Source organism: Zalophus californianus, chromosome 6 (assembly GCF_009762305.2).
Source record: "Zalophus californianus isolate mZalCal1 chromosome 6, mZalCal1.pri.v2, whole genome shotgun sequence".
In the NCBI taxonomy this organism is placed as follows: Eukaryota; Metazoa; Chordata; class Mammalia; order Carnivora; family Otariidae; genus Zalophus; species Zalophus californianus.
This window is the reverse complement of record NC_045600.1, coordinates 26,419,959-26,443,290: the sequence shown is the minus strand read 5'-3', so window position 1 is coordinate 26,443,290 and position 23,332 is coordinate 26,419,959. Positions and strand designations below refer to the sequence as shown.

The 23,332-nt window shown below is 48.3% G+C and overlaps 1 long non-coding RNA gene and 1 other non-coding gene across 5 annotated transcripts in view; both read left to right on the top strand.

Annotated features, from left to right (window-relative positions):
• Positions 1–254: 254 nt before the first annotated feature.
• On the top strand, positions 255–382 carry LOC113910796. Its single transcript, XR_003516282.1, has one exon. It is a non-coding gene; the product is annotated as a small nucleolar RNA SNORA17 (small nucleolar RNA).
• A 10-nt stretch (positions 383–392) lies between these two features.
• Positions 393–23,332, top strand: part of LOC113908950 — a 53,568-nt gene continuing 30,628 nt past the window's right edge. For 3 of the 4 annotated variants that reach the window (XR_003515652.1, XR_003515650.1, XR_003515651.1), the window contains exons 1-2: positions 393–519; positions 1,055–1,224. This is a non-coding gene — a long non-coding RNA (uncharacterized LOC113908950). Of the gene's footprint in view, positions 520–1,054; positions 1,225–4,355; positions 4,622–23,332 lie in introns of those variants that run through there. The other variant, XR_003515653.2, reaches the window with a different exon arrangement.

The window sequence follows — 23,332 nt, the reverse complement described above, 5'->3', positions numbered from 1 at the left end:
CTCCTCCCCTCTCCTCTCCTCTTTCTTTTTTCTCTTCTCCCCTCCCCTCCCCTCCCCTGCCCTTCCTTCCTCTCCTCTCTTCTCTCTTTTTCTTTTTGCTGATGTCCACAAGTCAAGTACTTGGAGGGCAAGAGGAACGAACAGCATTCAGCATAAAACGAAACGTTAAGAAAACATCTGTTTTGCAAGGCAGGGCCTGCGAGGTGCTGGTGTCCGTGAGGATAGGTTACTTTAGGGTAAAGAATAGGCACCTTCCTGCCCTCAGAGGCATTGCAGATGTGACTGGTGTGTCACACTTGTGTCATTAGGTGGCAGAAAGAGAGGCTTGTCTACGCTCAGTGTTCTGGCCTGTGAACATCTGGATAATTAATAGTCTGACACTTGATAAAAAAAAAAAAGACATTCTTTCTGGCTAATGTGCCATATTAGCAAAACAAATGCCGTGGAGGAAAGAGTCGTGGTACGTCCTCCAGCAATCTCTCTGCCAAAGCGTCTGCCACGCCAAAGGACAAACGCTGTGTGAGTCCTCCTATGTGGGGTCGCCAGAGCAATCGCACTGTAGAGACAGAAAGTGGAAAGGTGGTTCCTAGGGGCTGGGGAAGGGAAGGAGGGAGTAATGTTTAAGGGGTCCAGAGCTTCAGTTTGGGAAGATGAAAGTAGTTCCAGAGATGGATGGTGGCGAGGGCTGCCCAACAACGTGAATGTGCTTAACACCACTCACCTGTATACTTGACAATGATTAAAATAGTACATTCTGTGTTACGTAGATTTTACCACGATTTATTTTTATTTATTTATTTATTTTTAAGATTTTACTTATTTGACAGAGAGAGACACAGCGAGAGAGGGAACACAAGCAGGGGGAGTGGGAGAGGGAGAAGCAGGCTTCCCACAGAGCAGGGAGCAGGGAGCCTGATGCGGGGCTCGATCCCAGGACCCTGGGATAATGACCTGAGCTGAAGGCAGACGCTTAGCCGACTGAGCCACCCAGGCACCCCAGATTTTACCACAATTTCAAGTGTCGCAGTTAAAGGCTGCCTTCTTGTTGTACCAGGAGACCGTGGTGTTTGTTTGACGGCCGAAGTCCAGGGCTTGCTGGTTCACCTCTGTGAGCCTCAGCTGTGCCATCATAGGGAGGACGGTCGTCTTCCCTCAGCCAGGAATGAGGAATGGACACGCAAGCACCGAGTGAACGGGAAGGCACCACAAGAACGTGAAATATGGGTAAGATATTATTTCAAAACTCCTTGTTAAGGCACCCAAATGCTGGGGGCAAGATGAAGGAGGGGCGAAACAAAGGAAAGGATGATATTTGGCAATCGCAGGAACTGGAAAAAGCCCAAATACCGTAGGATAGTAGAAGAGAGCTTGGGCCTCCTTCTCCGGGACCAGAAGGTAGGACCGACTTGGGCTATCACAGCGATTTAAAATACTTCTCCCTTTTGCTTTGCCTAAATTGAGAAACAAGTTAAGCCCACCCATCAGGAGGAAATGAAATGAAATGAAACAATGTCAAAACATCACCTCTCAAATTTCACTAAGGGAAATGGTATAGTTACAACACGATGCTGGGTCCAAGTTTATGGGATCTGGAACCCAAATGTGCTGGTGGAACTCAAGTCACCATCAGTTTCATTAACGGTTAACGATTTAGTCAAAGCGACTTTTTTTTTTTCCACTAGAAGAAATACTCAAAGAAATTCATCACCACCACCACCATTTACCCAACATGTTATATTAGCATCTATTAGCATGTGCCAAGCCCTCATCTAGATACGTACCCTATCTTTCCATTTCTTATGACGTCCATGCAAGGTAAATCTTTGTGGATAACCACATGACGGTTGTGTTTAGCAGTTTGTTCTTTCTGATTGTTTGTTTCCTCATCCATAAAATGAGAATAATGTTACAGCCAGAGCGGTTTAGCAGCTCACCCCTAGTCACACAGTTGGTAAGTAGTAACGTCAGGATTTGAACTCATGTCTCACTCCAGAGCTCTGCACCGGAGCACCACACTATACTGGTGAAGACACTATTGCTGAGAAGCTTCTGAAACACAATTGGTAATGAATATTTTGCTCTGGAAGCAATTTGAATGAGCAGTTGGTAAATTGCTTTATCATGACATTGCATGATGTCCTATTGACATACAATGGGGAAGAGCGATGAGTACCATGAGTGTCTTAGCAGGGATCTGGCTCTAAAGATGGATGAAACCACCAAGTACAGAGTATGAAAATGCTTGGCTGTGTTATGTATGTGTGTGTGTGTGTGTGTGTGTGTGTTGTGTGTCTTGTATGTTTTATTCTCTCTGTGTTGTATGTTGTATGTGTTATGGATGTGTTACATGTGTTGTGTGTGTATTACATGTGTATGAGTGGGTTGTGGAAGTGAAGGAGACTTGCCTGATGACTGATTTCTTCAACACTGAAGACCAGACATTCTAACAGCCAACGCTTACATGGTGCTCACTCTGAGCCACGTGCTCCTCTCAGTGCTTCCCATGTAATAACTCATTCATCTTTGCAACAGTCCTGTGCAGTGGCTACTAACAGTATCCTCAGTTTATGAATAAGGAAGTGGAGGCACAGAAGGATCGATCAACTTACCCAACAGTAAAAGGTAGAGCTGGGTTGGAACCCAGGGAGATTGGCTTCAAATTCTGTGGTCTTTTTTTTTCTTTTCTTTCTTTCTTTCTTTTTAAAAAAGATTTTATTTATTTATTTGAGAGAGAGACAGAGATAGCAAGAGCTAGCAGGAATAGGGAGGAGAGGGAGAAGCAGACTCCCCGCTGAGCAGGGAGCCCGATGCGGGGCTCGATCCCAGGACCCTGGGATCACGACCTGAGCTGAAGGCAGACACTTAACTGACTGAGCCACCCAGGCGCCCCTAACTGGTGCTCCCAGATCACCATGTGGAAGATGATAGAATTATCCTCCTTATTCTGTGGGTGACGAGCCTGTGGACCATGTGAACACATGTTGGCTGAGACAGTCAGCACCCTCTAATTAAACATTAGCCGAGGCAAGCCCCCCTTTGCAGGCTTTGTAGTGCATATGTGATTTCTATCAATTTAATGGTTATTAAGAATTGAAAAGGATTGTTGTCAAAATCTTACATTTGACGCTTGTGAAATCTGTACAGCCTCACCCTCATCCTCATCCAAAAGCATCCTAAGTGATAGAGAAAAGAAGAGAAAGTGTGTAAAGAGGTTTTCTTACTAACTGGGGAGGGGTGACCATATGGGGCAGTGCAGAGTGGCTAGAATGAAGACCACACATGTTTTGTGGAGCTGAAGGGTTGTTCTGTGGAGCAGGGGAATCCTTCTCAAATCCTCGTCTCCAATTCTGGGTTGGAATTGGTGACTTGAACCTCAAGTGGAGCTCTGTGTATGAGCTTGACTGGCCAACAGTAAGATTTTTCTTTCTTAGTGGACTGTACCACCCTCTCCCGTCCAATATTAAGGGTGTAGTACAGGGTTACACTTTTACCTTGTTATTCAGTTTCCTGCCACAGCTGTTCTGGGAATCTGGCAAGCACTTTTCACATATAAAAACTCAGTTTTTAGTGCTGTGATGGGTGGACCAGTTGGAAAGGGATGGAGGCTCCTGGTTTTATAGTCACATGGGGGCAGGAGTTTGCTTTCTTGAATCTGGAGAGCTATCAGGACACTGGTATTCACAGGCTGAATCTGGCAAATGAAAACCAGGATTTAGCACATACTCTGCTCATAGCTTTGCTGGAGGGGGAAGCTTGTTTCTGTCCTCTTGCTTTTTAGGCCAAGTGATGGTGATGCAGGAAAGCAAACTGGCTGTGCTTTCTCTAAAATGCTGATGGATTCAGCTGAACCCCACAGCATCATTCAAGGGCCCACCACGGGTGAGCATGGTGTGTGTGTGTGTGTGTGTGTGTGTGTGTGTGAGAGAGAGAGAGAGAGAAGTCAGGTCCCTACCATGTGCAGGGGAGATAAGCCATGTTATCAAACAACACGTTACCCAGTACAGTGGATTTAGAACCAGACAGACCAGTTCTCAGAACTTGAGTCGAGTTCTAGTCGTGTTACTGAAGGTTCGGGTTGACACAAAGCTCTGGAGACCTGTGGGTAGGAGATGGTAACTCAGGAAAAGGGAACTGTCTTGTTTGCCGTGTTATTTATGAATATTCGATTTTGCTCTAGAAAATGAGATAAATTAAGTATAGAAGCAAGTAGCTTATGAGATTTTTTAGACACGGTAGAATAAAGAGAACATATATGGGTTGAATATAGATCAAATGAGAACATTACTTATAGACAAGGAGTATGAAGACCAAGTAAACCTTAAATATTTATAAGGCGTGGGTCATGTCTTCTCTAGATTGAAGCAACGTCACTCCTATGTTGGCCACTCAGTGGTGACACCCCAAGAAACACAGATAAAACCTGCAGCCGCTCAGGAGATTCACTGGGGTGCTGCAGTGTGAACAGGTGTACTTGGCCCCGAGTCTTCCCAATAGAGGCGGTATGTGTGTTAACTTCAGGCGCCCCTTCCAGCCGGTCACCTTGGCTTGCCCCCAACGCTGACCTCTGCAGCCACACCAGAGGAGAGAAAGCTGCTGTGGCAGAGAGAGAACAAGAGGTAGAATGTTGTGTGACCCAGGATTCAGCTAGGGTGATCCTTCTACCTGCTGGCACTTATCCGACGGGTGTTCACCTGTCCTGTCTCTTTGCCTTGCTTCTTTCCAGTGTGTGTTCTAACTTGATTAAATAAATGCCGAGATTCAAGCATCTTCATTTGGCCCATGAGCCCTTCTGTTCCATGACCTCTGGTATAGGCTGCCTGGAGGTATAGTCAGAAGCTACCATTGCCTCCAGGTAACTTCACAAATGACATGGGAGTCGTAGCTCAGCCTTCCTGGAAGCAAAGCCCAAGACATAAATTCTTGTGCAAGTGATTTATGAGGGGGTTCTGTGTGGAGACAAAGTCTGTGAGGAAGTGAGAAAAACAGGATGGGAGAAGGGAGGAGTTCACACAAAGATGAGGTTCAACTGATGTGTAACCTCAGCCTGGTGCCATGGAGAGCTTCAGAGCATGGATAGTATGCAGGTCTGACCTTCCTTGAGGCAAGAGGGCCAGTCTTTTGCACCTGGTGTTAGGGAATGGATGCGCCAGCCTAGGAAAGGAGGTCTGGGTGGGGCACCAGCATCTGCTACGGGTGGTTGGTCTGAACTCCCCTCCCAGGTGGGTTACAGTGGCAAGGGAGGGAAGAGAGAACTTAGTAGGTTGGGAAAGTAGTGGGAGAAAGGACTGGAAAGGCACGATACCATATGACTTGGAAGGGTCTGAAGCCAGAGCAAGAAGTTAACACCTGATTCCATGGGCAGGAAGCCATAGGGAGCCATGGTGTGCTCTTGAGCATATGTGTGATTTGGAGCAATGTTTAGGAAGAGAGTCATATGACGGTGGTATGTGTTGGGAGGAAGCTGCTGGCAAGGAGGGCAGCTGGGCCTGGTCTGGGCACTACTACAGGTAGCTTCAAGCATCTCTGTCCTCAGCAGCCTTTGGGCAGCTCTATGCACTCAGAAGCCCTAGTTTTGCAGCCCTCTTCCTGGTCTCAATCTTACCCGATTCTCTTAAGAATCAGCCTTGTCCTGAAGGAAAAGGGACCGGTACCACATGCCCAGGATCCCTAGGCCAGGCTGGGGTGGGCAGGGGTGGGGAGAGTACATTGCTGAAGGGTCTCCCTTGGAGAAGAACACCTCCTAAAAAGCTCAGCACAGGTCGAGGCTGGCTGCAGAGGGCTGGTTAATGCTGGAGTCGTACACACTGAGCGGGCTCCAAGTGAGGTTACCTGCTCTCTAAGTGATACAGAGCTTCTAAGCCTCTGGCTTTTGTGCAAGGCACTGTGGCCACCTGATCAGCATCAGGCTGAAGATTCTTGGTTTCAGACCAAGCCAGCCTCCAAGCAATGATCCCTCCTCAGGGCAGAGGTTTTGACTGTCTATCAAAACTTTAAGGGCAGTGGTTCCTAAACTCTAACATGCAAAAAACACTACGTGGAGGGCTTACTGAAAGCACAGGTTTCTGGGCCTCACCTGCAGAGATTCAGACTCAGCAGGTCTAGGGTGAGGGTGAGGAATTTGCATTTTAAATATGTACCCTTGTGACTGGGACCAGGCTGTGAAAGGGTCACAAGTGGGGAGAGGGAAGATCCAGGACTGATTTACTCAGGAAACCCAGCAGCCCTGTGAAGTAGGTAATATTATTTTCATTATTCTCAGTTTATAGATGGATAAACTTAGGCTCAAAGGATTTAACGGCACTTCCCAAACTCTCAGAACTAGTAAATGACAAAGCTAGGATTCTAATTCACTCACATACAGCCTGTGCTGCTATCTAAGATCTGGAGAAAGAATAATAGGGTGTCTAGCTAGCCGCATACATATGCAGGCTCGTCTCCTGACACCCCCCCACCCCGGCCCCAATATGAGCCCTCTGGAGCCAGGTTAGTAGTACCAGTGAGGAACAGGCTAGGTTGCGCTGCAGTAACAAATTAGCCATCGGGTTCATTTCTTGCTCATGGTACGTGGCCATTCAGACCAGCAGGGGGCTCTATTCATTGTAGTCACTCAGGGATCCAGGCTGGGAGAAGCTCTATGTTGACAGGGTTCCACAATTGCAGGGGTAGAGCAAGAGGACACTGGCTCTTGAACCATGCATTTCTATCTGGGAATGAATGGGTGTCACTTCTGCTCAGATTTCAGTGGCCAAGGAAGTCCCATTGCCCTGCCTGAGTTCATCAGAGTGTGGAAATGTAAACAAGAATATAGTCCGCCACGCCAACATCCGCTCATAAGAGCTTGAACGCACCTCCTTTTCTCATGTCTTTGCACATGCTGTTCCATCTGTCTGTTCATCTGTCCTATCCCTGCTTCTCACCAACTCAGTGTCTAATTCTAGACTCCCTGCCACCAGCTCTGGGCAGCCTTTCCTCATCTGTCCCAGTCTCCAACCCCCCCCGCCGCCAGGGCCCGGGGCTGCTCCCTGTTAGGATGCATGCCGTGTTGCACTGCGACTGTCAGTTTGTCTGTCCTCCACCCACTGGACTGTGGGCTCCCGGGATATGGGCACATGCCATGGTGACAGGCCTTGAAGCTCTAGCCCCTGAGAGGCAGGAGGCGAGCAAGCGCTCAGGGGCGGCAGAGCAGAGTGATAAAGAGCTGGATTCTGGAGCTTGCAGGAGCTGCCCCTCTCCTTTTCCCACAGGAACAGGTTATGTATGGGCTTCAGAAAATGGGGAAGAGGAAGGTAAGAATTCTGTGACTTCAGGATGAGCCAGCGCACACAGGAGAAGGAAAACCCCTGCAGCAGGGGGCTTTTTCCAAAGCCTCATTGCCCCATCATGGAAAGACTCACCTCAAACCCGGGTTAGTCACTGCCTGGCACTGGCTGTGTCACCACAGGGTGAATTTCAAGAGATCCAGAAAGGACATTCTGCAGCTGGGGGAAAATCCTTGCTGTCCCCACTCTGGGGCCCCTGGGGCCCATTAGAGGTCATTGTTAGCCAAAGGGCAGGTGTTAGTGGTCTCTTCAGAGGAGCTTTGCTTGAGTCCTGTCATGCCACAGCCTCTGGGGGCTGGGGAAGGCTATTTGGGTTCAAGATCAGGGGATTGAGGCCTGCTCAGCAAGGGCATTAGCCTGACTCTGATGTGGGGCTCTGCAAGGTCTGAGTCACTTCCTGGGCACCCCCACCTGGAGTGACCGCAGAATCGAATCCCTGAAGTGTCCCACCTGCAGCCAGATGGCTCTGAGACCGATGGGGGTATGAGGAGAATTCAGGATGACAAGTACATACAAGGGGATGGGGGTAGGATACAGCAGTCCCAGAGTCAAGCTGTAAGTCCCTTGAGGGCTGAGGGCAGATCTCATTATTGTCTTATCCCTAAAACCTGTCCTGACAATGGCCAACATGGTCCTACATAACCGAGCCCTCTCCTCCCTGCTCACCTCTGCTTACCTCTTCTGACCTCATCTCCCCCTACTCTCCTTTCCGCTCCAGGCACACTGACTCATGGCTCTTCCTGTGTCATGTGTCCTCCTGCCTCACGGCCTTTGCACCTACTGTTCCCGAACTGCTTGTACCCAGAAATCCACATGGCTTGTCAGTCAAGTCAGGTCTCTGTCCAAACCTCACCGTATCAGAGAGGCCTTTGGGTCCATGTACCCTGGCTTCCTTAGCCCACTTAACTTTTCTTCCTGGGGGGCGCCTGGGTGACTCAGTAGGTTAAGCGTCTGCCTTCGGCTCATGTCAGGATCCCAGGGTCCTGGGATCGAGCCCTGCATCTGGCTCCCTGCTCAGCTGGTAGCCTGCTTCTCCCTCTCTCACTCCCCCTGCTTGTGTTCCCTCTCTCGCTGTGTCTCTCTCTGTCAATTAAATAAATAAAATCTAAAACAACAACAACAACAACAACAACAGCAAAACAAAACAAAAAAAACCCTTTTCTTCCTGGGTCTTTCTGCCTGGAGGGAGTATGTACTTAGTTATTTTCTGCCTCCTTTCTCTCCACTGTAAACTTTTTGGAGCAGGATTTTCCCTTTTCTGTTCCTGACTTTATCCCCAGGGTCTCGCCTGGTATAAGTGAATGTATAGTCGTCACCGAAGCAATGTCTGCTGATGGACTCAGCCTACCAGAATAAAGGGTCTGTGGTCAGAGAGAACTCGATACCAATCCGGCACTCAGCTCTCCTGTCTAATTTGGACCTAGGCCATGTTCTTCTTGGACCTGTCATCATCCCTTTTTCTTATTTCTCTGGGGTTACCTCCCCAGCCTGATGGGAAGCATCAGCTCTCCTCCAGGGGAGCCTGAAATCCATGACACTTCCAGGCAGCATGCAGAAGATGCACTGCTGGACAGGCTGGGCAGCCCGACTCTGACCCAGGCAACCCGTGAGGCCGAGGGCTCAGGTTGGTTGGCCACACTCAGCCTTGGGGTGGGGGGGTGGTGTCTGGCTGACCCACAGATGCCTTCATTTGATTTTACTTTGAAGATGAATCCAACATTCAGAAGTGGAGACATTTCACAAGACAGTCAGAAGACCCGGCCACTGTGTGCCTGCACTCAGGCATGGCACAGCCCCTGGAGCTGAAAAGCTGGCCCTGTTTTAGCTCAGCTCTCCGATTGGCCACGGTCCTCATGCCTCCTGCAACATTTGCTTTGGGACCATCTGAAATAAAGCGCACGCATGCATGCACACAGGGTAGCTTCTCTCCTCACACTAGCCGTGGGACTTTGGCAAGTCTTGCAAGACGGACTTCCCAACGACCCCTGGGACTTGAGCAAACTTGCAAGACGGACTTCCCAACGACCCCCTGAGTCCATGGTGAGGACTGGATGGGAAATTCCTTGGGAAGCAGAAGCACTCTGCCCCTCCCCCAAGCGCTGCTCTACCACTTCCTCTTCTCTCCGCTCCCCTCCCCAGATGCCACCCCTTCAGTCCCTGGACACTGCTGTCCAGCCAGCCCAGGTGGGTCCTGGCTTTGCAGCTGGATCTGCCTTCCCAGGTGGGGAGAGCTGCGGGCAGCCACTTGCAGCTGCACCTGCATCCGTGTGGGTCTCCACTAGGGAAGGATGCATATGTCATGGAGAAGGCGTGATGAGATGCAGGAGGGCTCTGAGTCCTAGCGGGGCTTGGCCTCCGAACAACTACAAATGAGATTTGAGCCACCAGATGGGTGGTTGCCACTGAAAAGTCTTCCCTTTCCAATCCTAAGGTCCTTGTTCTAGAACCAGGTGTCACGGCAACCGCCTGTGAAGTCAGCTGGGTTTGCTCAGCTTTGCTAGGAAAAGCTACTTCTTCCCTCCTGGGGCTATTAAGCTAGTGCACCTTTTAAAAGGTTTTAAACTTTTATTCCTTCTTTGAAATAAAGCGTTCCTCTCATTCCAAAATGAAATGCATTTCAAATGGATTTCTCCAGATTTTCTTTATTTTGATTACAAAAGTAATCCATCCATGGTTTTTAGAGAAATTGGGGAAATACATAAAGATGCAGAAGGAAATGAAAGCCTCCTATAATCACTGTTAATATTTTTGGTTTATGTCACTCTAGACTGTTTTCTGTATACTCCAATCATTCATATATATATATATATATGTTTGCATATATATATGTATTATAGGTACATGTATTTTCCACATATGATGTCAGATTCTTATTATATATACTATTTTATAATACACAGCATAAGGCTTGGAAAACGGTAGTCAATAAATAAATATTGCCACTGCTAATAAATGTCATTTATTTAATGCCTATCATATGCCAGGCATGATGTTAGGTGTCTTATATACACTGTCTCACTTAGTCCTCAGAACCGTTCTGTGATACAGAAGCTGTCTTCCTCATGTTTTAGAGATGAGAAGCTTGAGGCCCAGAGAGATTATGTTACTTGTCACAAGTTACAAAGGTTGTCAACGAGATGGACAAATACGTGTTTCTGTATTTTTGTATGAAGAAAGTGCCCATTTACAGGTTTAAAAGTTTTTCAAAAATTGATTTGAGAGACGCCTTAATGCCTACTCAGGTGAGAGTTTTCACTGAGAATGATGTAAAAACAGGTTCTGGTCTTGCAGGCAGGAAATCTGGCTCTGCAAATGACTATTTGTATGATCTGGAGCGAGTAACATCCTCCCTGGCCCTCAGTTTCCTCATCCACAAAATGGGATTGGTGTGGAAAGAAGGGTTAGCAATGTGCCCAAGATATAGGGGTGTTTGAAATGATTAACGAAAGTTGATGGCAATTGGAAAACGTGAAGAAACTGCAAAAGCACAGAACACAAAACTTGCTTTTAAAAAGTTCATCCATGATGCTTCATGGTGACAGTAGCCAATATGGAGCTGGTGGGGATACGCCCTTGGTCACGAGGCTGTGCTTACTTCCTAGGGAAATGCTGAGCTGTAAAAAGACTGCTTATCAATTTGTCTCTGAAAAACGTAATCCACAGTATCTAAATGTGCCCAACTCCTAAAATAGCACCTTTGTGTCTCTGAAATCTTTGTGGCTCAAATAAAAGTCAGCGGCAAGGGGAAAATGAAAATGCACAGGTTATCTGAATTAGCTTGAATGGTATGGCAATTAGGGGGTCTCCCAATTTTCCCCCTCCCCCGTGGCACATTAACTTTTCTGAGCCTCAGTTTTGCCAAGTGTCAGTTGGGAGTTTGTAAGACCTCCCTTCCCGGGGCAGTGTGGTGAAGAAAAATAGTATGTGTGAAGGTGTTGGCTCAAGGTCTAGGTCATAATAAGCAATACCCTTTATGAGGCCGTATATATGAGGGGGTCTGGACAGGCTCTGAGGTTAGACATGAGTTAGAACCCTGCTTCTGCCATTCACCAGCTCTGTCACCTTGGGCAAGTTATTTAGCTTCTCTGAGCCGATGTCATGAGGTTTGTAAAGACTAAGCACTAATCTATGTGCTACTTGGTGCAGAGCGACTTTCCAACATCAAATATTACAGTGAGGTCCTCCTTGCTTTCTCCTGGTCACATGACTCTTTTGCCTTTTTGATCCTTGTAAAAGCCCGACCCGCATAATGTAGCACTTGATCATACACCGCCTTGTACTGTCCTCTCGTTTTTTTTTTTTTTTTTTTTTCTCATGTGCTTCACTCTGGTGTTTTTTCACGGGGCTCAGACCCTTGAGGGCACCATTTGGGACAGAGACTTCTTTAGTATTCCTTCCAGGGACTCATGTATGTGCATGCCCAATAAATCTTTGCTGCCTTGAATTGCATCTGATTGATGGCTCTTTCCCTGCTGATTTCTCAAGGTTTCACCCAGATTGAGCCAAAACCCTTGGGAAAAATTGCAGCAGCCTGTCCGGGTCTCCAGAGACCTGAGCTCTTGGCTCTGCCGAGAATGACAAATGGAGGAGTTGAAGGGCCTGAGTGCCACCGCAGGCATCTGACAGCTAAGGAGAGGGGCCCCTCCACCCCCCTTCTTGGCCCTCCCAACCACCTGACTCAACAGCAGTGCCTGTGGCTTTGCGGGACAGCTGTGGCACCAGAGCTTAAGACGCTTCCCTTATTTACATGGCTTCTGTGTTTAAGCCCGGAGCAAGTCCTTCTGTGGTCCCAGCAGGTAATCCGGAGGAAAAGTTAAACACAAAGGAAGTGAGGGAGGGGCGGAGGAAGGACCTGGCTGTAGATTCTCAACCTTGTGTTTAGCTTCCCCAGCTGAGTGTAAGTCACTAAAAAGGGGAACTTTCTACCCTCCCAGTCCCTCAGTTATTTCCAATAGTTTACTATTAGGAGAGGGACTAAAGACTCATTAAAGTAGTTGACCTTTGGTGTAGGGCAACCCTGAGGAGGGGCTGTGCTAATTTGTCTACCTATAGTCTTCTGCTAGCGCAGTTGCATAATTCATGGCTGCTTACGACTACCGGGCTGCTTTTTGGAACCACCCCCCCCCCTTTTTTTTGTTTGATTTTAGGAGTTGCCAAGTCACTTATTCATTCATTTAACAAATATTTATTGAACTATGGACTCGGTCCCATGAATACGAAGTTTACTACTGGGTGAATATTCGCTCAATATCCTACACGCAGGCCCCGTATCAGGTGCTGGGGAGAGAGCTGTGGCCGAGTCAGGCGTGGGCCCTAGCTTCGTTGAGCTGCGGGGGAACAAGAAGCAAATGAACGGCTAGTTAAAACCTACGGTGCAAAGTGCCATTTCAGGGCGCCTGCAAGGCTCAGTCGTTAAGCCTCTGCCTTCAGCTCAGGTCATGATCCCGGGGTCCTGGGATGGAGCCCTGCGTCGGGCTCCCTGCTTCTCCCTCTCCTTCTGCCCTCCCCCTGCTTGTGTTCCCTCTCTCTGTCAAAATAAATAAAATCTTCAAAAAACAAACAAAAAAAACAAAGTGCCATTTCATGGGGTGGGAAGCAAGTTCTTAGAGTCCTATACTGAGACTTGGAAGTCCAGGAGGAAGGACAGTTAAGCTAAGCCTGATAGAAAAATAGAAGTTGGCCAGGTGTGGAAGTGAGTGGTAGAGAGCCAGTATGGAAAATCCTAACGGGCAGAGGGGAGAGCATGTGGAAAGAACTGGAGGGGCTACGGTAGATGATACTGCAGGACGAGAAAACATCGCGAACTCCAAGTCGCTTAACACAAGGAAAGCGTATTTCTCACTCAAGCAAAGTCGGATTGGAGTTCAGAGCAACTGGCCTCCATGGGGGTGTGGGGGAAGTCAGTGATCCTGGATACTTTCATCTCGAGACTCCATCATCCAATATATAGCCAGGAAGACAAGGAGAGAGAGCAGGCAGGTGCACTGGCAGCGAGCTGCTTTAGCCTGGGAGTGAGCGCATCACTTCTGCTCTCAACCCATTGGCCAGAACTGGTCACGTGGCTCCACGGACTCGCGGCCGGGCTAGAAGTGTAGGGGAGCATGGGTAATATTTGCTGAAGGAGGCTGCCTGGGCCACACAGAGAGGGAATAACCCCTTGGGAAACTGCCCACTGTTCTGAGGGGCGGGGCCTATTGTGTGTCTGTCCTGGGGGCTGGTGAGCAGGGGTGGGGAGGGAAATTGCAGGGAAATAAGCTGACACCGGTCACTAAGGGCCTTGCAAGCCATGTTACATGATGAGGAATTTGGGCTTTAGGGAGGCACAGAAGAATTTTACTAGGGCATAATGGAATTATAATGGCATTTCGGAAAGATTATCTTAGAAAGATCAGGCTTTCTGTGGAGACTGGGTAGAGGGAGCATGAGTAGAGGACATTTAGCAAGCTTTTGCACTGACTAGGTGAGAGATGATGCTCCTCAAGGAAGGAAGGGTCTGTGAGGATGGCAGAGGTGGGCACATCCAGCAACTGTGTGGGGTGTGGAATCAACAGGAGGGGTGAAGGAGAGGAGACCTGCAGGGTGAGGCTCAGATGTGTGGGTTCAGCAACTGGATGGAGAGTGGATCTGTTCACCTGCTAAGAATAACAGGAGGAGTAAGTTTAGGGGAAGACAACATGTTCAGTTTTGTATTCACTGAATTTTAGGGGTCTAGAACATCCAAGGGGAGAGGTTCAGGGGGCATTGAGATCTGCATCTATGGCTCTGGTGCTTAGGAGAGTCCGGCTTGTGATACTAATTTGGGACTCATGAATACATAGATGGTATTTGAAGTCATGATGATGGAACATTGAAAGAAGAAGTATCTCTGCTCTTGAGTGGCTAAGAATCTAGTGTAAGGTGGGGGCCAGGCATATAAACAAATACTGGAATTCAAGGTGAATGGTATGACACAGAGGCATGTACAAGGTTGAGTGGGGGCACAACTCCCTGATACTCGGGAGTATCAGAGAAAGTCTGATGGGAGAGGGACCAGGGCTGAGTGAAGGGCAGGTGGGTCAGGGAAGGGCGGTTCACATGGACAGAATGGCATGTGCAAAGGCACAGAGATATAAAAGCAGCACTGTCCAGCCAAGAAAAGCCCTTGGAGCATTTTCTAGAGCATTTCAGTGTGCTGGTCTGAGAGAGGAGGCAGCAGCTGCACTTGGAGCCTTTGAGGAAACACCTGTCGCCAACCTGTAGGCAGTGCACGCTCTGTGTAGGAGAGCAGATTTACACAGTTCAAGAGTCCATGATAAGGTGACTTTTTTTTTTTTAAGATTTATTTATTTATTTGACACAGAGAGGGAGAGCACAAGCAGGGAGAGCGGCAGGCAGAGGGAGAGGAAGAAACACGCTTCCCACTGAGCAGGGAGCCCGATGCAAGGCTCAGTCCCAGGACCCTGGGATCAGGACCTGAGCCGAAGGGAGGTGCTTAACCAACTCAGCCACCCAGAAGCCCCTAAGGTGACATCTTTTAAACTTTTTGAGCCTTTTTTTTTTTACCGTAGAAGTTTTCAAATATATATATATATAAACAGAAAATAATACAAAGAACCCACATGTATTCATCACCCAGCTTCAAAAATTATTAACATTCTGCCAATCTTTATTTACTCATTTATCTCTCTTTTGATGGCCAGAGCACTATTTTTTAACTTTCTATTATGGAGAAAGTTGACAGTGGGGTATAATAGCCCCCCATGTGCCCATCAGTGACTCCTAGGGAACTTTAGATGGAGGTCATTCCCTCCCGTCCCTCCTGTCCAGGCCCCTGCCAGCCTGCTCCTCTCCCGTTGCAGCATTTTGTCTGTGAATACTTCAGAGAATATATCTCTAGTAGATAAGGACTTAAAAATATAACTGCCTTCTCATTATCACACCCAACAAAATGAACATTAATTCATAAGGTGGCATTTTGAAAACTTTAGGGGCGGTGTTTGCCAGAAAATCCTAGGATGGCGGTGCAGAAGTGCATTTCAGGTAGAGATTCTGGATGTTCAGGTTGGTATAGACCAGATTCCCCTAACAAGACCACGCGGGACAAGCCAAGTGGAGAAGGAACTAGAGGGAATTTAGGCCAGGAGAAGCTGGGGGGTGGGCAAGGGAGCCCTCTCAGCCTTTCAGCCCTCCTGGGGGTCCCTGGCCGGCAGGAGGCAACCACCCAAACGAGAGAAAGTAGCAGAAGAAGGGATGGAGCAGGGACCAGAGAGAGTAGGAGGTGGGAGGAAAGAGGCTGATGGGGAGAAAGGAAAAGAGGAAGAGGAGAGCAAAAGTAATCTAGAATACGCACAGCACGCGGGTATCAGTCAGGGGCACTGCCGCTGCCCCCTCCAGGCTTCCAGGAGCGGGGCTTCCCCCAAACCTGCCTGGCCTCTTGCTCACCCCTTCAGTGAGTCACTGTCGGTGGAGCGAGGGTAGGGGCAGGTGTGCAGGTTTGTGCGTGCTGATAACGAGGGAGGGTTATGCCAGGGACTGAGGGGCAGGGCTCCGCAGTGAGGCCGGGGCAGCGTCCAGCAGGGCGGAGCAGGTGCCGAGCAGCTGGCGTCCGCCGCACGGCATCCGCCAAAGCAAGGGAGAAAGCAGGCCCCAGAAACGAAGGGGTTGGTCCTCGCGTGGAAGGGGTACTGCGGGGCACCGGTCTCCCCAGTCCTGGGTCTGCGCAGGGCTCCTGTCTGTGCCCAGGGTCTGGCAGAAACCGCGCGCCAGCGCCCTGCCGCGGGTGGAGAGGGGCCTCCCTGGCTGTAGCCGCCCGCGCCCCTGCTAGGGGGCGGGAGCAGCAGGGGCATGACCTGGGGAAGTAGCGGGTCCTGGGGTTTCGGGAAATCGGTGAGTCGCGGGGCGAGTGTGGCGTCCCGGGGCGGGAGGCAGGGGCCGGCCCAGGGCGCAGGGCGCAGGGCGCGGCTGCGGCGGGGTGCGGTCCTGCCTGCCTTCCTCCCAGCTGGAAGCGCTGCGGGTGATATCACCGGTGGAAAGGCGATCGTCGAGGCCCGAGGGTGCCTTCCTCGAGGGCTTTGGCGGAACGGGCGATGGGGGCTGGCCAGCCGGGACCCCGACTGCTCTGAGCCGTTCCACGCCGCCCCCCCCAGCGCCCCCAGATCCTGATGAAGCCCTGGGCCCTGCTCCCGCTCCCGGGGGTGGGGGTTTCCTAGTTCCCTCTCAGCCAAGCACTCATCCTCCAATCTGGGGTGGAAGCGCCCCGAGGAGACCAGCGACTCTGTTCCCCTCCCAGACGCCCGAGTTACTTAACGGCCAGTCGGCCTGTTGCCGCTGCCCTGAGCGCACACTGGTAGGGCGCTTCCTTCTGAGACGTCGTGGGATGGGGTGCAAGAGGCCTGTGGTCCAGTGAGGACCCTGACCCAGGGAAATCTCTGCCCTTTCTTACTAGACAAGGCACGGGCTGGAGGTGAGCCGCATTGATTAGAGTCGGCACATGTGGCTGGTGGCCACATGAAGCCAGGGCAGGGTCTCAGGGGTGTGGCTTCCCATCAGCTAGCGGAGGTTGGTGAGCACACTGCAAAAGGACGGAGACGGAATAAACCAGATCTGGGGACTTGTCTTCAGCGGGGAATAGTAATAAGGAACACATAGAATTCTCCTTATGTGCTTGGTGGGCACCATTCTTAGCATTGTTCTAGTGCATCTCGTGCATGTTCTAAACAGGCACAATCTAATTTCACGACATTATTGCTGATTTTATAGATGAAGAATCTGAGCCACTAAGAGATGACATCACTTGGGCTGGGTCACACAGCTTCTGGGGCCAATGTTCTGTTTTGCCTTTGTGAAGAAGAGGGAACATGGCACTGTGCTTTTCTGAAGTAAAAACAAGCTGATGTCAGGGATTCTTTCAGAAAAGCACATTTCAGGGCCATTGCTGAGATCACCACCCATTCAGCAAATGTCCCAAACACTGAATGCACTTCTGTGTCTCAGCCTGTGGTGGCATAACTGATGTTCTTCATAGTGACCTTCAACTACCCAGAAAAGGTTAATTTATATTTTGCAAGCTCTCAACAGAGCAGGGGGAGTGAGTAACAAGCTTTAACAAGATCTCCATCAAAACCAAATTACCAAAGTTAAATGGTTAAATGAGTTAACCCCTCTCTCTGAAAAGCTGGGCTACTCTGGTAACCCCTTCTAGAGGACCCTTAGCTTTAAACATTGCCTCTTCTGCTTGTATGCCACTGGTATCCCCACTGCATCTGTGCATCAGGAACGAGCCGTGTCTCACCATAATTTCCCAGACAAAGACTTCCAGAAGATGGCGGGGATCACGTGGGGAAGTTCTCTTTCTTCCCCTGGCCTCAGTCTGAAATTCCCCAAACGCTTGGGGCCCTGAAATGCTGGGCAGCAGGCAGTGTCCCCAGCAGTTTCCCTGGCATCCTGCCCCCTTTACACAAAGCAATCACTGTTGCAGAAAATGAGGGTCCTGTGACCATTTGGCACCATCCCCTGCCGGGCATTCGCGTGGGAGAAGGAACGTTCTCGCTCCCTGACAATAGATTCTGATCACAAACCAGGCGCCTTTCAGAGAAACAGCTTCCCAGAGAATGACTTTGCCTAGAGGTAAGAACAGAGTGAGGGAACAGAAGTAGATTCTTGCAGGAAGCCTATTAATGTCACCAAGAAATCAGTCAGCCTACGGTGGCCTCAGAACAGCTTTCCACGCCCCACCCTCATTGTTGTCGGCCGGAGCCGGGCCTCTCTCCCCTTAACCTTGAATTCGTTTCCCACAGTGACATACCTGGTCCCTGGCCACTGTGACACCTGTGGCACCCTGTAGTTAGTGGTCTAGAATTCCAGCCTTACCTCTAAATGCAGGTGCAATGATCCTGTCTTACAGAGAGCATTTCCCTGGGTGACTTTACTGAGAACTTAACATTGGTGTGATACCATTAACTAAAATACAGATTTTATTTGGATTCCCCCAGGTTTCCCACTCATATCCTTTTTCTGTTTCTGGATAGGGTATCGCACCATGTCTCCTGTGATCTGTGAAGGTTTCTCTGTTGTTCCTTATTTTTTCACGACCTTGACATTTTCAGGTATTTTATTGAATGTCCCTTAATTTAGGCTTGGCTGAAGTTTTCTCATGGTTAGACCAGAGCTATGGATTTTCTGAAAGAATACCGCAGGGCTGAAGTGCCCTTGCTTTTCACGCTATACCAGGAAGTACATGATATGAACATGACTAATTAGTGGTGAGGTTAACCTTGATCACATGAGTAAGGTGGCTCTGCCAGTTTTCTCCACTGTAAAATGGTCATTTTCCCCTTTCTAGACTCTCCTGATTGGAAGTGAATCACTAAGTCCAGTTCCTACTGCAAGGGAGGGAAATGAAGCTCCGCTCCCTGGAGGAGGGAGAATCTACGTATATAATTGGGAATTATTCTAGAGAGATTTGTCTCATCTCCGTAATTTATTTATTTATTCACTTCTTTGTATCAGTATGGACTCAGGGATATTTATTTCATTATTTGAGTTATAATGCAATACCTTTTCAAATCGTTGCTCAAATTGCTCCAGCTTTGGTCATTGGGATCTCTCTCAGGTTGGCTCCTGTGTCTTTTTCATGTGCCCCCCATTTTTTTTTCATTATCTTACTTTCTGACACTCTACAGTGCTGCAGGCTCATCTGTCTTTTCCCTGCCTTAGCATCAGTTCTTTCTCCAGGGAGCCCTGGTTCCATTATTGGAAGATGGTCTTTGGAAACCAAGTTCTGAGTGCTGGGTGTGTTCTTTGCTCCTGGGTCATTGCTCTCTGCCCTCTCAGTGGACACAGCTAGGAAGCGTCTGTATGTAGAGTGGCCAATGTATATGAACATATCTGTATTTCTACACCTGTCTCTAGGTATCCTTAAATAAAAAGGAGTTCACACTGGTATCTCCAACTCGAATCCAGCACCCCTGGGTTTGTCCTGGTCTTCTGCTTTTCCTCATTGTCCCTCTTTTCTCTGACAGTACCAAACCTGGTTCCCGTTGTCTACAACTTATACACTTATTTGTTCAACCTTACTTTGCAATTCTGAAACTTTACTAGTTTCAGATTTGCTAATCCATATCCCTATGAAGGAAATTTTTAATGAGAATACAGTGTTTTTGTATAGTTCCTTTTGTCTTTAGCTTTACAGATTCCTGTTGAAACGCTGCTTTCCAAAGTTACTTAGGTCAGTTCTTTTTCCCCCCCTTCTTGATGGGTGCATCTTAATATTTTCAAAGCATTTCCACATGAAGCTTCACCTTTGATCATCTCATTATTTCATGCGAGGGAAGAAGAAACCATGACATGTGGAGGAGGAATTGGACCCATGATTATACTTGGGGACTTTGGGCTTCGCTGGACCACACTACCTTTCCTGGAGCTGCTGTTTGTTTGGTGGGTCTGGGCTGCAGAGACAGCTGTGATATACCATGTCTAGTCAAAGGAGGAGGTGAAGTATGGCTGAGTATCTCTTCCTTGCGTAGGCAGGCTCATCAAATGTCAGGGGGAAGGAGACTTGGAGATCTCGTGGCTCAATGTCCCTTATAGATGGGGAAACTGAGGCCTAGAGAGGCGATGTGACTTGTTCAAGATGAACTAGATGGTTAGAGCCATAAAGGGGAGGGGGAGATAATTGGATCCAGGACTCTGCATTCCCGTGTCTGTGTTCTTCTTGCCTCTCTGTGTGGGATACAGGGCCAGAGGTCACAGGTCTGCGGAAAAAGCCCCTTTGAAATATTTTAAACAGGTGGGAGAATTCACTGCCCTTTCTTGAATAGAAAGGTAGATCCAGGAACATTTCTTCATACCCTGTGCATTCTGAAACGAGGGGGGGGGGTGAGTGGATTAAGAAATGATTGATGGGTCTGCAAAGTTGGTCCCTGCATGTCACACAGTAGTGATGTCATTCAAAAGTGGCAACGTGAGGGATCTTCCGAATTCCAGAGCCACCATTTTTTTTTAAGTCAGTGTCATGTTCTCTCTTAACTGTCATCCTCCCCGTACCTAAAAAATTGAGATTAGTGTCTGTCTTGCCCAGGTTAGGGGGTTATTTTAAGGATCCCTACCTAACTGGAACAAAGGAATCAAACCTTTTTTTTCTTTTTCTTTACTAACTGCTGATTTCCTAATCTCCAGCAGTGTACATGGAACACCGTAGGAATTTAATAAATATTTATGGGATGAATGAATTAAGGGTCATACGAGATGTTTCAGGTAAAAGGACTGTTATCTCTGAAGCCCTATACAGATGTAAGGGATTGTTAATGGCATTAGCTAATGCTCTGAGCGTGGGCAAGTTGCTTAACCTCTCTAGACTTCAGTGTCCCAATTTGCACTATAAGATGCTCCTGGCTCATCTTGTATTTGGAATTAAACTAGATGATCTCTAAGGTCCCTTTCAGATCTATAATTCTGTAATTTTAGTGTTCACTGTTATTATAAAGAGTATTGTGAGAATTTCCAGATGGACTTAGGATATAAAGGTATCACAGACCATCATGTGATAAAAGTATCACAAAGCAAGGATGACAAGTTGATTTCTTTTCCTGTGTGAATTATAGTTGATTGGTAGTGGCTGCCTGGAATGCAATGTTGAGAAGGACTCTAGGTATAGGGTTATAATGATTGATTAGTGATGTCTGTCATGGGCACAGAATACAAAGCAGTAGCAAGCATGCATCTCCAACCTAGATGCTCAAAATAGCAGTCATCCTAGAATTTCTGAGAGTAATGTTATTTTTCTTTGATTTTGCCTGATAATGTAGACACCTCTTGGGTGAGGCCAGGGCTTCCTGGAGGTAAACCCAGAACTCTACAAACTTGTAGTAAATCACCCTTCTCCCTTTCATTGTTTCTCTTTTTTATTTATCAGGTAAATAAAGCAAGTTAACATGATTGATTAATTGACGGTTGAGAAGCGAAATCTAGACTCAGAATCTTTCTACCTCCCTGAGACTCAAACATACATATGGTCTCTGTTCTTGAGGAAATTGAGAATGTGGAATAACGTAAAAATTCTACATATAAACATGAACCCATTCATCCAATAAATATGTGTTGAACACCTACAGTGTTCAGGCAAATGCATGACAATGAAAACATAGATCATCTTTCCAGAAATAAAGCCTTTCCCCCTTCTCGTTTCCACTGACTGGTCATTATGTGTGGGTCCATGAGCTTTGTGAATGTAACCCATGTTTCCCTCCTCCTAACCTCGTGGTGAGGAAATGATAAGTTTTGGGTCTAAATCCCAGGATTCCTGAAGGAAATATACCAGTGAGGCTTCTTAGATCTCCCATTACACACGGGAGATGCTACCCATTCCAGGAGAGATCTTCCCAGATCTCAGGTACCATCCTGTTGCTCAGTGTGCTTTTGAACCCCGAGGATGTTCCCATTCTTCCTTGTGCCTAGAAGTGTGGAGAGGCCTCTGCATCTCAGTTTGGGGGTCATGTGTATTGATTCCACCTGTCATCACTTCATGGCTATCCAGAAATGTGTCTCAGTGGAGGAGTGATGTAGACAACCCCGGCCCCTCTTCTCCCTTCCAGGTAGTCTGCCTTTGCCATAGTAACATTGGCTTTTGGTTACCCTCCCCTCAGGACTGGTCTTTCTCCACTGTCCAGGCAGTTCCTGAAAAGGCTGCACTAACTGAGCGAGTGATTACTTCAGGACTTGAAATAACTTTTTTCCTGTCCCAGATATGACACAGTCACTTCCCCAATAGAGCCATCTCTCCAGGAGGAACAGCACGTCCTTGTAATGAAGCCAAGGGGGGGGGGGCGGTGTCACATGATCAGACAGCGGGGGGCCTCCTGAGACCTTGTTTCCCCTTAAGCTGTTGGCTAGGAGTTGTTGACAGAAGCCTATCTGTGGCCAGGAGTTGTCGACAGAAACCTATGTGTGACAGACCCTGGCAAGCCATCCCCAGCCTGCTCTCTTCTAGGGTTTCAGTCCAGAACAGTTTCTCCAAGGAATACATGTTAATGAATGAATGTCTAGGAGGGTGATGGCAAGAATTTCTGTGGAGCATCTTTGGTGGCCCCATGCCTGCATGTGGTTCTGCACTAGAAGAATCAAGAAATCCCCATGGCTGGTTACCCTCGAAGAGGCCATAAAGATTGGACAGGAAGCCCATCTTGCTGATTTGGGGAATTCTTGGCCTAGTCTGCAGCCAGTTGGAGTATAGAGATTGTGAAGCAAGGGGAGGAAAGGTTTTCCTTAGGATTCTGGGTCAGATGGGAGAGAAAAAGCATCTACGAAGGATGAAGACCAGCCCAACCCCAGCCCCAGACTCCCGGACCTCACAGACCTGGTCGAGTTTTATTGGGAAGTTACCAGGCACTCCAGGGGGAAAATATGATTTAGGCAGCCATGTGGGAGCAGGGGTGAGAGAGCTGAGAAAGGTCTTCAAGAGGCCCAAGAAGGGGAAAATTAGCTGAGTCAGAAGCCAACAAGAGGAACCTGAACCAGAGGAACTTGGTCTGTAGTCAGACCTCACACTGGGAGAGAGAGGTGGGGTTTTGTCTCTTTTTTTTTTTTTTTAAACTCTTTAATTTCTGGGGTTATAAAAATCTGGAGGAGACACAAAGTGATCTTACATTTATTTAGTTAAACCTTCCAGTCAACTAACAGTCACCTTTTGGGTGAACGGGAGAATCCCCCGTCAGACTAGGAAAAACCTCCGGAATGCCAGGAACCTGGGCAGGTTTTCCAGGGCCATCTGGTTTTGCTGCTCACCCCCTTCCCTTCTTTCCAAGAGTGAAAGAGCAGATAAATCCAGAAGCTCCAGGGATTTTGACCTCTGGAAGAACTGAAGCTGGCTACCAGCCAAATGAGGCCACATAGCTTTGATTCATATATGGGCGGTGGGGATAGCTGCAGCCGTTGGAGCGCACAGTTGCGGACGACAGAGTTCACGGCAGCAGCTCTGAGGCAGGAAGAGATTTCACTGAGGACCTTGGGAGGCTTGCAGAATCCTAACAAGAGTGGGA